The sequence below is a fragment of the Acomys minous genome (assembly GCF_964271855.1).
Source record: "Acomys minous genome assembly, chromosome: 6".
Classification (NCBI taxonomy): domain Eukaryota; kingdom Metazoa; phylum Chordata; class Mammalia; order Rodentia; family Muridae; genus Acomys; species Acomys minous.
Genome location: NC_140487.1, coordinates 66,109,873 through 66,128,483, shown reverse-complemented (window position 1 = coordinate 66,128,483; position 18,611 = coordinate 66,109,873). Strand labels below are relative to the sequence as shown.

Below are 18,611 nucleotides of genomic sequence, written 5' to 3'. Positions count from 1 at the left end.
ATAATATCTGTTAGCTTCATTTATTTTTCTCTGTTTAGTTTCTATCTCAATGACCTGTCATCTATTGTTGTCTGTGGATGCTATTTCTCATTTATTTGCTTCTGGGTCCATTCCTAAGTGGATGGTTTGACATAGCACCATATCTGTCAGGCTTCTCAGATATTCACATTCTTTCATTTTTCCACAATCATGTTAGTATGAGGTATTCAGAAAAAAATTGGTTTGTACGGATTCTATTTTTACCAGAGAAATCACCTGAAACTGGCATGCTTCCCCGAGGCCATGGGAAGATGTAGAAATTATTGGAGTATGTGAGACCTGCTGCAGGTGGCAGCTAAATGCTCTGTGGACAATCAAGCAAAAGGCCCCAATGGGCCCCTTCTGGAATTTGTCTTCCTGGAAGAATGTCATCACAGAGTTTTCAGTTTCTTGAGTATTGCACTATTTCTGGGTTCACTGGGTATAGGGGACCATCCATGGGAAGAAAGTGTGCCTTTTCCTGAAACACAGCATCCATATTGCTCTTGTCATGCTTCTGTGGAATGGAATACCTCTGGGATGTCTGTACAAGGAAAGGTGGAAGTTTCTATATCCCACATGGTACTTTATATATTGAAAATATTCTCCAGTTCTAAAATCAAAGCTTATAACCCTAAATGCCTACATAATAATGGGGAGAGATATCATATTAGTAACTCATCTGTTCACCTGAAAGCTATAAAACAAATAAAGGGAATAATATCACAAAGGATCATATGTGAATAAATAGTCAAATCCCTAGCTGAATTCCATAAAATAGAAAGAAATATAAAATCAAAGGATCAGTGAAACAAAGGCTTGGTTCTTTGAGAAAGTCAGTAAGATTGACAAACCCTTATCAAAATTAATTAAAAGGTGGTTCCTGAATATCCAAATGAATAAAATTAGAGATGAGGAGCATAACAACAGAAAACAACCAAATCCAGGGAATCATAAGAACTTACTTTAAAACTCACTATTCCATCACATTAGACAATCTAAAAGAGTCTTTGGGTCTGTAAATTGTAGTGTGCTTATCCAGTACTTTACAGCTAATACCTGCTTATATTATACATGAGTACATACCCTGTATGACTTTCTAGTTCTGGATTACCTCAATCAGGATGATCGTTTCTAGTTCCATCCACTTGCCTGAAATTTTCATGATTTCCTTCTTTTTAATACCTTAGGAGTATTCCATTGTGTAAATGTACCATCTTTTCTTTATCCATTCTACAGTAGAGGGAATCTAGGTTGTTTCCAATTTCTGGCTATTATGAATAAAGCTACTATGAACATAGTTGATATAATATCCTTGCAGTATGGTGGATCATCTTTTGGGTAGAATAGCTACGTCTTGAGGTAGTACTATTCCCAGTCTTCTGAGAAAGTGCCAGATTGAATCTCACTCAGATCGGGAAGTAGAGTAAACAGTGGGAATGGATGTAGAGAGGGAACTGGGTAGTAGAGGATATGGTAAGGAAAAGGATGGATAATGGGGAGAGTAAGGGAGGGGAGAAGTCTTAGAGAGAAAATGGAAACCAAGGGAGACATCATGGAGACAAGCTGGAGACCTGAGACTGGGTAGGCTACAGGATAAAGGGTGTCTCTAGCTGAGTCTTTTAGCAGAAGGACCCATGGATACTGAAGAGGCCGCCTTCTCGACAGAGAGAACTTACGGTAATGGGAGGGGAGTACCAATCCACAATCAAAACCTAAGACTTAATATTTACCCTGCCTGACAGATGTGCAGAGATAAAGATAGAGACTAAAGGAATGTCTCACCAATGTCTGGTCCAACCTGAGACCCACCTCATGGGAGAGAGCCAACCCCTGACACCATTAATGATGCTCTGCTACGTTTACAAACAAGAGCCTAACTTAACCTTTCTCTGGGAGGCCCCCACAACAGCTGATCGAATCAGACGCTGAGACTCACAACCAAGCCTTAGGCAGAACTCAGGAAGTCCTGTGGAAAAGTGTGGAGAAGGATAGAGGACCCAGAGGGGACGAAAATGCCACAAGAAGACCAACAAAGTCAGCTAACCTAGACCAACTGGGACATACAGAAACTGAATTACCAACCACACAGCATGCATGGACTAGACCTAGGCCATCTACACATAGGTAACTGGTGAGCAGTTTGATCTTGATGTGGATTCCCCAGTAAATTTATCTGGGATAAATTAAAAATAAACTTAAAAAGAATTTCTAAAAGATATGGATTATTTTCTTCATATATATTGCCTAAGAAAATTAAATAAATATCAGATAAACTATTTAAACATACCTATAAATCTCAGTGAAATAGAAGGAGTATGTAAAATTCTCCCAGACATATAAATCCCAGGTTTAGGTGATTTCAGTGCAGACTTTCAAATGATTGCACAAAACAGAAACAGAGAGAACATTGCCTAGTTTGCTCTATGAGGCTGAAGTTACCCTGATAATCAAATCACATAAACAACCAAAAAGATAGGCATTACAGGCCAATTTAACTTATAAACACAGAGTACATAAATTGTCAATAAGATACATGCAAAGTCAATCAAGAACATATCAGAAAGATCATCCATCATGATTAAGTATTATTCATCCTAGAGACATAGCAGTGGCTGAACATATGAAAATCATTACCTATATTTCACCACATAAAAAAATGAAAGACAAAAATCATATGATCATTTTCTTAGATGTAGAAAAAGCCTTTGACAAAAATCCAACACCTTTCATAATAAAAGTCCTTAAAAGTCTAGTGGTACAGGAGACACCCTTCAAAATCATAGAGGCAATTTACAGCAAGCCCACAGAAAGCATTAATTTAAATGGAGAAAAGCTCAAAGTATTTCTACTAAAATCAGGAGCAAGACAAAATTGTCCAATTTTTTCCATATCTATTCAATATATTACTTGAAGTCATAGCTAGAGCAATAAAACAAGCTATCAATGGGATACAAATAGGAAGGGGATCAGTCAAAGAACATTTATTTGCAGAATATATTTTTTGTACATAAGTGACACCAGGAAATGTCAATAATTAACAAACATTTTCAGAAAAGTATCAAGATACATAATTAATACATACAAATCAGTGAACTCCCAATACACAAATGACAAATAGACTGACAGAGAAATCAGGGACATATGTTTTATAATACCCTTAAATGTATATAATATGGAGCCACTATATCAAAGTAAGTAAAGCATTTGGATAATAAAACCTCAAGGCACTGTAGAAACTCATTGACAAATAAAAAAAAATATTTGAAGACATACAGATATTCCATTTCCATAGTTCAGTGAGTTTAGTATAGTGAACATGGCCATCATACCAAAAACATTACATAGAATAAATGAAGTGTCTTTCAAAATTGTAACACACTTCTTCACAGACCCTGAGATCACTATTTTCAGCTTCATATAGAAACAGATAAAACCAAGGATAGATTAGAAAAAATATGGAATAATAAAAGTGTTGTTGGAGATATCACCATACCTGATCTGAAATTGTGTTTAGAGATATAGTAATAAAGATACGATGTTATGCCATAAAAACAGTAATATTGATCAATTGGATAGAAATAAAGACTCAGATACAAACAGACATACCCATGGACACTTAATTCCTGATAGAGAAGCCAGAAATATATAGCATCTTAAACAAGTGGTGCTGGTCACACTGACTGTCTGCATGTAGAAGAATGCAAGTAGATCCATGCTGCTGAAAACTCAACTCCAACTTAATCAAAGACCTCAACATAAAGTTGATACATGAAACATGATAGGATGAATGGCTTTGAATGAATTGGTGCAGGAAAATACTTCTGTCCAGGGCACCAAAAAAAAAAAAAAAAAAAAAAGAACTATAATAAATAGGACCTCATGAGGTTGAAAGCTTCTGCATATCAAAGGACCCTGTTATTCAGATAAAATGACAGGTTCCAGAATGGAAAAATATTTTTACCAATTACAAATACAATAGATGACAAATTCCTAAAATATATAAAGAACAAAATAAAAACTGGTCATTAAGAAAATACACAATCTAATTAACAATATGGGTATAGAGATAAACAGAGACTTCTCAAAGGGAAAGAACAAATGGCTGAGAAGCAACTAGAGATGTATTCAACATCATTAGTCATTAGAGGGATGCAAATCAAAACTCCTTTGAGATTTTTAACTCACAGAACTCAGAATGGTTAAGATTAATAAAATAAATGATAACTTATACTGGAAAACATTTAGGGTAAGAAAGACACACATCTATTGATGGTGGGTACAAAATTTTACAGCCACTGTGGAAGCCAATGTGGCTGTTTCTCTGCAAAAAGGAAATCTGTCTTACTCATGATCTAGGAACACCACACTAGGGCACATGCCCAAAGGATGTTTCATCCTACTACAGAGACATTTGTTCAATCATATTCACTTCTGCTCTATTCATAATAATGTAAAATAGAAAAATTATAAATGTTCATCAAAGATTCATGATAAAGAAAATATAGTATTTACACAATGGAATATTACTCAGCTGTTTAGAAATGCTAACCTTGCATGTAAATGGTTAGAGCTAGAAAAAAAATCATTCAGAATGTGGCAAGCTGGACACATAAAGACAATTATGGTGTGTATTTACTTATGTGTTGATGTTAGCTTTTAAGTCTTCAATAAGTAAGGTACAATCCATGTAACCACCGAGGTTAGGCATAGAGTAAGTTGGGAGTAAAGGACTGGAGGTAAAGGAGAAATAAAATGTGTAATGCATAGTGGACTGGAAAAATGTATCTAATGAAGAAAGAAAGAGAAGAGGTGGGTAAGGAAAAGAATATGGGAATGGCTACCTAAACTGAGAGCTGTTTGAGAGGATATGTAAAATTCTACTACAATAGTAGTTTTTAAAAACATATATGTAAATCAAAAAAATCTAGATGAAACCACCAAATAACAGCTGAGAGAAAGGCCCAATTAGACATCACTCAACACCAAAGAAAACTTACATTTCCGAGGATAGGTTATATCTAATTGAGCTGTTGGCTAGTGGAGCCTCATGGAAACACCCAAACAGCTAATTCTGTTTCCAAGGCTATTAGTCCCTGTCCATAAACTGACGGTAAGGCCCTATTGCTAAAGACAATAGCGGCACAACTCACTGAACATGGAAAGTCGGTTCACTGCCTTTCTAGAGCCTTCTGACTCTGCCTGGTGTCCATGTTACAATGAGGTGTTCTGCAAACTACCAGAATGAAAAAGGAAACAAAATCTGTGGTGATTTGAATGAAAAGAAGCCTATAGGCTCATAAGATGAGGCACTATTAGGTGTGGCCTTGTTGAATTAGGCATGGCCTGGTTGGAGGAAGTGTGCCGCTGGGGGTGAAATTTGAGGCCTCATATGCTCAAGCAAGGACCTGCCATCAGTCTCTCTGCCTGCTGCCTGCATGTCAGAATGTAAAACTATTGCCTTCTTCTCCACAGCACCATGCCTGCCGTATTTCCTAACGTAATAGCCATGAACTGAACTTCGGAAGTGATCAAATGCCAGCCCTATTCAAATGCTTTCCTTTATGCGAGTTCATATCTCATCACAGCAATAAAACCCTATGATACCATCCCATCTACAAAACCTTTGATCTACAATGGCGATCTGCTTGCACGATATTGTTGTATAATACTGGCACAAAACGGGTAGAAGTAATGCTCCATTATCCAGTTGGAGATAAGACCATCAATACCCACTTAATGAGAAGGAAACCAAACATGACACTATTAGGGTTGCCAAGAACCTGTGATTTGATAGACCTTGGACATAGGAGAAAATCAAACACCATGGCTCTGCTGAAGGAGCATAGCTCTAAAATGACTCCTAACAATATTGCGCCATACTCATAGATCACTGTTTTCCTCAGCCCTCATCAGAGAAGCTTCCTCCTGCAGTTGCTGGGAATAAGTATAGAGGACCACAACTGGACTGTGTAGAGAGAGTGAGAGAACTTGTAACACTCAACTCTAAGTGTGATGTCTTCCTCAAAGCTCCACCCTCATATCTCATAGAATTTCGCTTAAGAGGACAGAGAAATATTGTAAGAGCCAGTGAAGATAAAAAAAAAAATGAGGCCTTCTAGACACACCAGAACTGATGCACATAGAAATTCACAGGGACCTGCATGTGTGTAAGCCAGACAGGTTTCTGGCACTGGGAGAGAAGTACACAGAAGCCCCATCCTAACCAGAAGCTATTTCCAACTGACAAGTGCTTGCAAAAGAAACATTAGTTTTCTCGAACAGAAATTTCACTCTGTACAAACCATACATGAATGCAAGCCCCATGTACAGCAGTTGAAAACAAAACAAAACAAAAAAACCTACTCAATAATATTTATGGAAGATTCATTGGTCTCACAATGTTTTGAGCATTTTTTTTTAATTTTACAGGTCTTTTGTTTATACATTATTGTTTGAAATTTTTGTTTTCATGGGATTTGTGTGTGTGTGTGCATGTTCCTTGTGCTTTCTCCTTTGATCTTTATTTTCTACATTTGCTTTTTATATCATGTTCTGGTTTGTTTTGTTTTTACTATTTTAGTTGATTGCTTATTTTATAATGAGACATAGAAAGAAATGGTGTGGATTTGGGTTAATGGTGGGTAGGTAGGGTTTTGGAGGAGTTAGGTGATGAGAAATAGTGATCAAAATATAATGTATGAAAAATCTGCAAGTAAACATTTAAATTAAAAACTTAAGGAAAATTAAATGATGATGGTAAGTAAGTAAGCAAATAAATAAATAAATAAACCACTAAGGTTAATAGATGAAAGAGAAAGGAGAAAACATGTAAACCAACCAGAAAAAGAACCAACAAAATTAGAGGAATAGGTACATACCTCTCAATTAAAACTAACTGTAAATGTTCTTAACTCTCCCATTAAAAGGTCCAGGGTGGTACATTGAATTAAAAAAACAAAAAACAAAACTGATGAATAAATATCATGGAGTTGAATCCAGTGATAGAGAATAATACTACTATGTTATTTGAAGGTGAAATGTATGTAACTTGAGTTTTTATGTGAAGCAAAAAAAATCTCAAAACCACAATATTGCCTTATTTACTCATAAGATGAACATATACTTGAAAGTAGAATAGAGACAATTGTGAGGGAAAAGTGTCAAGGGATAATAATGAGAAGGCCAAGTGGTAATGGGGGTAACCCATATGAGAAATGGGCAATAATGCACATCCTTGAAAGTATTATAGAAATCCTACAATATGAACTTTCAGGGGGGCAGGGAGGAAAGGAAATTTGGTAAGGTGCTAAAGCGGAAAGTTTAGTAAAAGTACCCAAGCTTCATTGTCTCTGAGCTAAAACCGAAGTAGCAAGAGAGTAGCTAAAGCTTCAGGTGAAGGCTGGCAGGGAAGCACCACAGACTTATTTGTTTCTCCTCTTTTCCAGGTGTGGACAGTACAATAATGGATGGTTTTTTTCTTCATTACTCTCCATTTCAATAATTCCTTAACATTATCTCAACATTCTGGTGTCTTTTCCTTTGGCTTGTTATGGGTCTTCTCTTCCATGGGATGAGGGGGATGATGGCCACCAGCCCACAAGGGCAGGGGGAGGAGCAGGGGTGGGAACAGGGCTCAGAAGACAATGAGCATGACGGAACAGTCTCCAGAAACCATTTCTGTAAGATAGCTCAGTTTTATTTGAGGAAATCCAAATACTTTATAGTCCTTGGGGAATGAGTGGGGGATTCTCAGAGTAGGTGTACATAATCGGTTGGAATTGGGAATTCCAAAGGTGCTCGATTTGCATTTGGCAGCATATTCCTATCCTGAGAATGGGAACACGGTACCTAACTGTCCTATAGGTGCAGGGAGGGGAGAGCTAGAGAGCTAACAGGGAACTGTGCCAAACACTATCATATCAGATGTGGTCAAAGGCATCTATGCCTAAAGACACTCTCCAAATAAGGTCAGACAGAGAGTAGGAGGTCCTGTTGGAGAGATAGAGGCTTCCATCTAGAGCTCAAAAAGGCTTTCCAGACTGGGAGTGACACTTCACTGATGAAAACTGATGTCTCCTTTCCAAGGTCTCAATTGCAAATAGCTTTTAACATAGAGGTGGGATCCTGTGTTCATTTTCCCCACTCACTGCTAGGACCTTGTCTGTCTTAAACTTATTCAGGTCTTGGACAGCTGCCTGGGAACAGGTGGATGTCCCAAAGCTAAGCAGAGCTGGCCCCTACACTTCATAGCTGTTGATCTCTGGAGAGCTCACCCCAACTCTGGAGAGCAGGCCCTGCACTTTGCCTGCAAACCACAGTAGAGTTGGCCTTAGTAGCAGAGGTGCAGGGGAGCTGGCCCTAAGGATGAAAACATGGGAGTCCTGGTCCTACCGCACTTCTGTCTTGAGGAGGCACAGGTCTGGAGGTGATGCTGTCCCCATCCCAACCTCCCACCTTCTGCAGCACTTGGAAGATCTGGTCACAGGATCGTGAGAGCAGGAGTACAGGTCCTTCCCCTCAATGGCTGCAACAAGAAAGCCGACTCTGCACCCACCTTGCCTGGTCAGCATAATAGAGTGCTGAGTGGTGGGTAGGGCTGGAGTGGGGGTGAGACAGGCTTTGGGGGTGTGAGACCCAAACAGCTGCCCTTGTCATTTATCTGCTGTGAGGTAACTTGGGCAGAGGGTTGATGACCTCCCTTTTCACAACACCATTGCCACCTGCAGAAGTCGGGAGATGGTTCCATGGTCCTAGGGTTGAGTGAGATGGCGTGGCCCCTTTCAAGCTGCATAACCCAAAAAGTAGTGTGCCCTGTTCCTTGCCTAGGCAGCACAGAAGTGCTGGCCCTGGTGAAGAGGGCATTGGTGAGCCTATCTGGGGGGCATGAGCACAAGAGAGCTGGCCCTGCCACTTGTCTATAATATGACACATGGTGTGGGTAAGGTGCTAATGGCCTCCCCATTCACCCCTTGCCACCTGTGGTTATCTGCATAGCTGACCCTGCAGGATGAGAACAGAAGAGCTGGCCTTGTTCCTCAATGGTGGGAGAGTGGGCCCCATACTTCTACTGAACAGAGCAGTGAATCTGGCTCTGGAGGACTGGGTAAGGGTTAGCCAACCATGAGGTCATGAAAGTTGTAGAGCTGACCCTGCAGGAGGTATAGGGCTGCCTTGCTAGAACAGGCAGGCTGACCAGCTCAGCTACTACCAAGGCCGAGATCCAGGGCTGTGATTTCACCCACTCAAAATCTACCTCATCTGTGAACTGTTCAAACCCATGAATGGGCAAGTCATGCTGATCCAAAGCTGAAGAATCGTCATGAAAGGGGCACCAACAGGATAACTGGAAGAAGTTCAAGTGAAGAGCCAAAATTGATGTCACAGAATCCAGAGACCTCAAAGTAGATCAATGACTCATTGCCTTGAACATTTATTTGCAAGTAAAGATGTGTAGAAATGGGTCTATTCTGAGACACACTGTGACACACTACAGCTTCCCACAATGAGATATGCTCTACTCTATGTTTATTTTGTTTGTTTCTGTGTTGTCTGTGGGGGGTTGTAAGGGCAGATATAAATGGAAGGGGAGATAAGTAGATCTGTGGTGCATTATGTGAAACCCACAAAGAATCAATAAATTAAAAGAAAAGAACCACTTGTTAACTATATTACAGAAAATGTGCTTACTGTCCAACTAACCATGATATCCTAACAGCCTGTCAGCTGGCTATGAGCATCCCTGTGTAGACATGGCTCAGGTGGGTGAGGGCTCACGTGAGGCAAAGCTTGAGACACAAGTGCCAGGCAAAATAGAAATGTGGTGTTCAAGCTCTATCAAGAAAATATATGGCTGGAGCCTTCTAGATGGCACCTGTGGAAAATCTCACACTTCACAAGGGTTCCCATATCTTTTTGGAGCCTTGAGGCCATATGTAAGTTTTAGATAATTCCTGGGCCAAAACCTGAATCCATCTGAGTCATACTTCCTTTCTTATTAATTAGAGATGATTCTTTTTTTATACCTCACCAAAAACCAGAATTTTTTCTATCTGAATAGTTACCCAAAACTGTCTATAATGTTGGAGCATCTTCTTCAGCCTTCTGGTCCAATATGTCTGACAAACATATTAGTGAGGTAGGAACTATTGAGAACTTGCTTACCTTGTCTTTGCAGAGTTTGGCCATTGACTCTGCCTATATCCAAGCTTGCCCATTTTTAGCCAGAATTCTGTCAATAGTAGAAATGATGACATTTTGTCCAGTGGCTTCTTTGCCACATTCGAAGACATCTCCATAAGGAGGTTCTTTGATGCTCATCATCCTCTTTGAGGTAAGCTGGGTGTTGCCCAGAGTTAACCTTTCTCATTGTCAGTGAATCTTTAAAATAATAAAAAACATTTTAAATGCCATATTCTGCATGTCCCTGAGGTTTTTGAAGACCTTATCTAACTCTCCTACCTTATTTTTCTATAGAATCATATCTATCTGTCACACCTAATATGTATATTCTTGTGATAAAAGTAGACTAGTGATTTACATAACCATGATTTGATCATCTAACAATGAACTTATATAAATTATTTATCTTCAACAGCCTACAATAGCACTTTCAAAGTTTTGGAAGTAAACCTTGTATTATAATTGAGTTATATACATACAATACCTCATATTAGGGTAGATATATATAGAGTGTGTGCAAAGAATAAACTTACATTTGAATTCCATACCACTGTGTCTAGAATTAAACTTATTTTGCATCTATATACAAAATTCTATACCAGTGAATTAAAAATAACCTTGTGAATGACAATTGAGGCACTAAGTTGAGTAGATTCACTGGTTTGCTTTTGGTTCTATCTTCCCTATATATTTCTATAGTCCCCTTCTTTCTTTTCAACACCTTTCTCCAAACCATAGAATGGAAGATAAATGAAAAGAGAGACATCGCTTAATCTGACCTTGTTTTCTTTCTAAATAAGACCAATAATAACTTGTAACCAACTCCCATTGATAACAACCCTCAATAGGCCAAGAAAGCAACCAATAACCTACCTGACCCCCTTAAAGAAAATGGGGCATCATTCTCTTAATGTTTCTTCCAGCTGCTTTGGGATGAATACCTAGTAGGGGCCCAAATAAAATTGGGGAAGTGGTTAAATAAGCTATGGATGACATTTGTGGTTCAGTTTCTAAATGTTGAGAAATTCCAGGCTTAATTAGAGTCCTGTGTGGGACAGTCTGAAATGCTGGACCAATTGGGATTGGAAGCTTTCTTTGAAAGTGTCCTGGGAGCTGTCTTGTTCTGATGAGGAACAGCAATTGAAGCACTTGGTGCTGGGACATGAAAGATACAGGATGTCAGTGTCCAGCATGCTGAGAAGAATGCATCCTGTCAGGTTTGATCCAATGTCAGTGTCTGGTTCTTTTGTTCTGAAAACATATGATTTTTCACAAACTTTATAAAGACTTAAAATTATAAATGTATAAGGTGTGCGTGATGCACATAATATTAAGGCTGGTTTTCTGCTTTTTGTATGGGCAGATAAAAAAGACATCTATAAATCTTCATTCATGTCATATGAAGAATGGCATCTAATAGTAATTCATAGGGGTTCTGTAGCCAACAAGAAGCATTGTCTATGCCTAGACATTCATGTATCAGCCAGTCTCTGAGCTCGTCCCATATAGTGGGATTAGCAATATGTTACCTGCTTGTTCTTCAGTTTAAATTCCTCACATCCTGATTGCATCACCCTCCCTCATTCCCTCCTGATATCCCCTCCCCCCTCATCCCCTCTCCTTCCCACCCTTAGTACTCAGAAAGTGGAACGCTCTTCCCCTAACATCTCACCTCAGCCTATCAAGTCTCATCTGTACTACCTGTAACCTCTTCCTCTGTAGCCTGGCAAGGCTACATGCAAGGGGTCACTGAACTAACTTCAGTGGCCAGAGTGCATGTCTAAAGTAGTCCCCACTCTCCACATGTGGAATCCACAATGAGACTGTGCTACTACATTTGAGCAGTGGGTCTAGGTCCACATCATACATGGTCCCTGGTTGATATTTCAGTCTCTGTCTTGTAGTATAGTTATCCTGTATTATGTGGCTAATATCTGTTCATGAGTGAGTATATACCATGTGTGTCTTTCTGGATCTCGGTTACCTCACTGAAGATGATCTTTTCCAATTCCATCCATTTGCCTGCAAATTTCAATATTTCCTTCTTTTTAATAGCTAAACATTATCCCATTGTGTAAATGTACCATAGTTTTCTTATCCATTCTTCAGTTGAGGGAAATGTAGGTTGTTTCCAGATTCTGGCTATCATGAATGAAGCTGTTATGAACATAGTTGAGCAAATGTCCTTGTTGTATTTTGGAGCATCTTTCTGCACATTCCTAGGAGCGGTATGGCTGGACCCTGAGGTAGAGTTATTCTCAGTTTCCTGAGAAAGGACCAGATTGATTTTTCAAAGTGGTTGTACAAGTGTGCACTCCCACCAGCAATGGAACAGTGTTCCCCTTTCCCAGCATGTGCTGTCACTTAAATTTTTGATCTTAGCAATTCAGATATGTGGAATATGGAATCTCAGAGTCATTTTGAGTTGCATTTCCCTGATAACTAGGGATGTTGAGCATTTCTTTTAGTGTTTCTCAGTCATTTGATGTTCCTCTATTCAGAATTCTTTAATTAGTTCTGTACCACATTTTTTCCTTTATTAATTTATTCTTGTTACATCTCAATGGTTATCCCATCCCTTGTATCCTTCCATTCTTCCCTCCCTCTTTTTTTCCCCTTATTCCCCTCCCCTATGACTGTTCCTGAGGGGAATTACCTCCCCCTGTATATGCTCATAGGGTATCAAGTCTCTTCTTGGTAACCTGCTGTCCTTCCTCTGAGTGCCACCAGGGTGTGGCGCATGCCTTTAATCCCTGCACTCCGGAGGCAGAGGCAGGAGGATCTATGTGAGTTCAAGGCCAGCCTGGTCTACAAAGAGAGTCAGGACAGCCAAGGCTACACAGAGAAACCATCTTGTACCACATTTTTTAATTGGATTATTTGGTTTGGTGGTGTTTATTTTCTTGAGTTCTTTATATATTTTGGATACTAGCCCTTTGTCAGATGTAAGGTTGGTGAAGATGTTTTCCTGGTCTTTAGGCTGTCATTTTATTCTGTTGACAGTGTCCCAACCTTACAGAATCTTTTCAGTTTCATAAGGTCTCATTTATTAATGGTTGATCTTTGAGCCTGAGCTGTTGATGTTCTATTCAGGAAGGTTTCTTCTGCGCCAATGAGCTCAACACACTTCCCCAATTTTTCTTCTAACAGATTTGGTGTGTCTGGTTTTATGTTGAGGTATTTAATCCATTTGGACTTCAGTTTTATTCAGGGTGATAGGTATGGATCTATTTTCATTTTTCTACATGTAGCCATCCAGGTAGACCAGTGCTATTTGTTGAAGATTCTTTTTTTTTTTTTTTTTTTTTACCATTGTATGGATTCAGCTTCTTTGTTGAAAGTCAATTGTCCATGCGTACATGAGTTTATTTCTGGGTGTTCAATTCAATTCCATTGATCAAGCAGGCTATTTCCATGCCAGAACCATGTTGTTTTTTTATTACCGTTGCTCTCTAGTACAGCTTGAGATCCAAGATTGAGATTCCTCCAGATCTTTTATTGTACAGGGTCATTTTAGCTATTCTTGTTTTGTTGTTGTTGTTGTTGTTTTTCCATATGAAATTGAGAACTGATCTTTCAAGGCAGGTAAAGAATTGTTTGGATATTCTGATGGGAATTGCATTTGCTAGATTGCTTTTGGTAAAATGGCTATTTTTACTATGTTGATTCTCCGAATTCACAAACATGAGAGATCTTTCCATCCTCTGAAATATTCTTCAAATTTGTTCTTCAGAGATTTGAAGGTTTTTTTCATACAAATCTTTCATTTTCTTGGTTAGAGTTATACCAAGATACTTTATATTATTTGTAGTTATTGTGAAGCATGCAATTTCCCTAACTTCTTTCTCAGTCTGTTTGTCACTTATATACAGGAGAACTACTGATTTTTTTGAGTTGATTTTGTATCCAGACACTTTGCTGAAGGTGTTTATCAGCTGTAGGTGTTCCTTGATAGAATTTTTTTTATTTATGTATACTATCATATCATCTGCAAATAGTGATAGTCTGACTTCTTCCTTTCTGATTTTTATCCCCTTGATCTCCTTTAGTTGTCTTATTGTTCTAGCTAGGACTTTTGAGTACTATATTGAAGAGATACAGAGAGAGTGGATAGTCTTATCCCTGATTTCAGTGGGATTAATTTAAGTTTTTCTCCATTTAGTTTGATGTTGGCTATAGGCTTGCTGTATATTGACTTTATTATGTTTAGGTGTGTGCCTTATATCCCTGCTCTCTCCAGGACTTTTAACATGAATGGGTGTTGGATTTTGTTGAGTGCTTTTTCAGCATCTAAGGAGATGATCATGTGGTTTTTATTTTCTTTCAGGTTGTTTATATGATGAATTACATTGATGGATTTTCATATATTAAACCACCCCTGCATGCCTGGGATGAAGCCTACTTCATCATGGTGAATGATAGTTTTGATATGTTCTTGAATTCAGTTTGCAAGTATTTTATTGAGTATTTTTGCACCAATGTTCATAAGAGAAATTGGTCTGAAATTTTTTTCTTTGTTGAGTCTTTCTGTGATTTCGGTATCAAGGTGACTGTGGCCTCAGAGAATGAATTTGGTAATGTTCCTTCTGTCTCTATTTTACAGAATAGTTTGAAGAGAATTGGTATTAGATCTTCTCTGAAGATCTGGTAGAATTCTGTGCTGAATCCATCTGGTCCTGGGCCTTTTGTTGTTGTTGTGGTGGTGGTGGTGGTGGTGGTGGTGGTGGTGGTGGTGGTGGTTGGGAGACTTTTGATGACTGCCTCTTTTTCCTTAGGTGTGATAGGACTATTCAATTTGTTTACTTGATTACTTCAATTTCGGTAGTTGGTAGTTAACAAGAAAATTGCCCATTTCATTTAGATTTTCAAATTTTGTGGCTTTTTACTTTTGAAGTAAGACCTGATAATTCTTTGGATTTCTTCAGTGTTTGTCATTATGTCTCCCTTTCCATTTCTGATTTTGTTGATTTGAATGCTCTCCCTCTGCCTTTTAGTTAGTTTGGCTAAAGGTTTATTACTCTTGTTGATTTTCTCAAAGAACCAATCCTTGGTATGTTGATCCTTTGTATTGTTTGTTTCCAGTTTATTGATTTCAGCCCTGAGTTTGATGATTCCCAGCTGTCTACTCCTCTTGGATGTGTCTGCTTCTTTTTGTTCTAGAACTTTCAGATTGCTGTTAAGTTGCTAGTATGGGATCTCTCCAGTTTTTTTTATAAAGGCACTTAGTCCTATGAACTTTTCTCTTAACACTGCTTTCATTGTGTCCTGTAAGTTTTGGAATGTTCTGTTTTCAGTTTCATTGAATTCTAGGAAGTTTTTAATTTCTCTTTTTATTTCTTCCCTTACCCAGATGTCATTGAGTAGGGAATTGTTCAGTTTCTATGAGTTGCTTCTTTTGTTGTTGAGTTCCAGCTTCAATCCCTTGTGGTCTGATAAAATGCAAGGGATTATTTCAATTTTCTTCTATCTGTTGATGTTTGCTTTGAGACCAAATATGTGGTCAATTTTAGAGAAGGTTCCATGAGGTGTTAAAAAGAAGGTGTATTCTTTTGTGTTTGGATGAAATGATCTGTAGATATCAATTAGATCCATTTGGTTCATGATGTAAATTAGTTTCCTTGTTTCTCCATATTGATGATCTGTCTATTGGGAGAAAGTGGTGTTCAAGTCTCCCACTTTTAATATGTGGGGTTCAATTTGTGATTTAAGCTTTAGTAAAGTCTCTTTTATGAATGCTGGTGCTCCTACATTTGGGCATAGGTGTTCAGAATTGAGACATCATCTTGGTGTGTTTTTTCCTTTGGTGAGGATATAGTGACCTTTCCCATCTCTTTTGATTAGTTTTTGTTGAAAGTCTAAATCAGATACTAAAATGGCTACTCCAACTTGCTTCTTGGGTCTATGTGCTTGGAATACAGTTTTCCAACCCTTTACTCTGAGGTAATGCCTATCTTTATTGTTGGTGTGTGAAATTTTAATTTTTAGTACAGAATGTTAATACAGCCATGAGGATGCTGAAAAAGGACCATAAAACATGAACAATGAGAATCAATGGTCATAAAAGAGAGGAAAAGAAAAATGTGGTACTGGTCTATGTCTGGAACTTATTGGGGAAGCTCCTACTCAAACTTAATTCTTTACACTTCAAACACTTTGCATGTATGAGCCTTATTGGAAAGGAGAGGCAAGTGAAATCCTACAGTGCAAACCATGTCTATTTCTCCTTTTGCCATTTTGTTTGATGCTATAATTCTGTTTACCAAATCCCTTGTATATGTTTCTATATGATGAATTATTCTAGAGATAAGAATCATCATCTCAACCTGAAAATTCTCAACAGAGGAATCTGTAATAACTGAGAAACACTTAAAGAATATCCAGTGTTCTTAGTCATCCAGGAAATGCAAATCAAAATGACTCAGAAATTCCATCTTATATACATCAGAATTGCTAAGATCAAAAACTCATGTGATGGCACATGCTGGTAAGGATGTGGAGAAAGGGGAACATTTCTCTATTGCTGGTGGAAGTGCAAACTTGTACAACCAGTTTGGAAATCAATCTGGTGCTTTCTCAGAAAATTGGGAAGAGTTCTACCTCAAGACCCAGCTATAAAACCCAAAAGATGTTCCACCATACAACAAGGACAATTGCTCAACTATGTTTATAACAGCTTTATTTATAATAGCCAGAGTTTGGAAACAACCCAGATATACTTCAGCCAAAGAAGGGACAAAGAAACCATGGTAGATTTACACAATGGAATATTACTCAGCTATTAAGAACAATGAAAATTTGAAAACTGTAGGAAAATAAATGGAACTAGGAAAGATCATTGTGACCAAGGTAACCCAAACCCAGAAAGGCACACATGGTATGTACTCACTAATAAGTGGATATTTTCCATATACTATAGAGTAATCATACTGCAATCGACAGACAGAAAGAGGCTAACTAACAAGGAGGATCCTAGGGAAAATGCTTGAATTTCATTGAGATGGAAAAATAAAATAAACTTTGGAAGTGGATGAGAAGTGAACTGGGTAGGAGAGGGTGTGTGGAGTGGAACTAGTGTGGGGATCAGATGTGGGAGTGTGGGTGCAGGAGGTGAGATGATTGGGAGAGAGGGAAAGAAACAGGAGGAGCATCTCTGGGACATGCTGGAGACTAGGAAGGGGTAGGCTCCATGGAAGATATGGGGGTGACTTAAGCTGAGACTCCTAGCATCAGGGCATACGGAGACTGAAGTGGTGACCTCCTACAGCCAGGCACAGCTTCCTGTAGGGGAATGGTAACACCAACACATGTACCTTTGACCCAAAATTTACCCTGCCCACAAGATGTGCAAGGATAAAGATGGAGCATAGATTGGGTCATAGCCAACCAATGTCTGGCCCAATTTGAGACACCTGATAGGAGAGAGCCAACCCCTGACTTTATTAATGACACTCTACTTGCTTGGGGATAGAAGCCTAACAGCCTTCTTAGAGGCTCCAACCATCAGTGGATCAAAGCAGATGCTGAGACCAATAGCCAAACATTAGGTGGAACTCAGGCAATCTTGTGAAAGAGTTTGGGTAAAGATAGAGGAACCAAGAAGGGACAAGAACTCCACAAGAAGAGGGACAGAGTCAACTAACCTAGACCCATAAAGGCTCACAAAGGTTGAACCACCCCAAAGAGCATACATGTAAGGGACCTAGGGCCCCTATTTATATGTAGCTGAGGGGAAGCATGGTCTTCATGTGGGTCCCTTAGGAATTGGAGCAGGGGCTTTCTCTGTCATGGACACATTTGTCTGCTTTAGTTTCACTTTCCCATACCTGGCTACCTTGTCTTTCGTCAGTGGAAGAGGATATGCTTAGTCCTGGTGCAAATTTATGAATTGGAGCTGTTTTGTACATGGGGGGTCTCCTCTATCCTAAGGAGAAGGGAAGGGAGGAATGGGGGAAGACTGTGGGAAGGTGGGAGGGTGGGCTGAGGAAGAATTTTGGGATGGGGCAGTGATTAGAATGTAAAGTGAGTAAATAAATAAGTTGAGGAGAATAGAATCATCAGCTCATAGCTACAGATATTTAATGTTTCTTCTCATGGTTCTTTAGGTCCTTGAGAATCCACCTACCAACTAATACCAGGTCTTTCAAAAAGTAAATGAAATAAGTTTCCTGTAAAGTTAGGGTGTATCTAAGTTCTATACCCATTCTCTTCAACCTAACCTCTTTATATCAACCTAAGCAGGCCCAGTTGCATAGACAGAGTCTAGGTTTCCATTGCTTTTTGCCAAACCTCCTTTAAATAATCAACTGTTTTCCTTGTCTACCAAAAATAAAAGTTTCCTTATCACATGTACCTCACCCACCCACAGTGGAAACAAACAAAGAAGAGGTGATGTAAGACTCTGGGAAAGGGAA

At 38.8% G+C, this 18,611-nt stretch overlaps 1 gene segment (V, D, J or C); it reads left to right on the top strand.

Annotated features, from left to right (window-relative positions):
- LOC311600761 (T-cell receptor beta-1 chain C region-like) overlaps nt 1–18,611 on the top strand; it is a 266,643-nt gene that overhangs the window by 207,442 nt on the left and 40,590 nt on the right.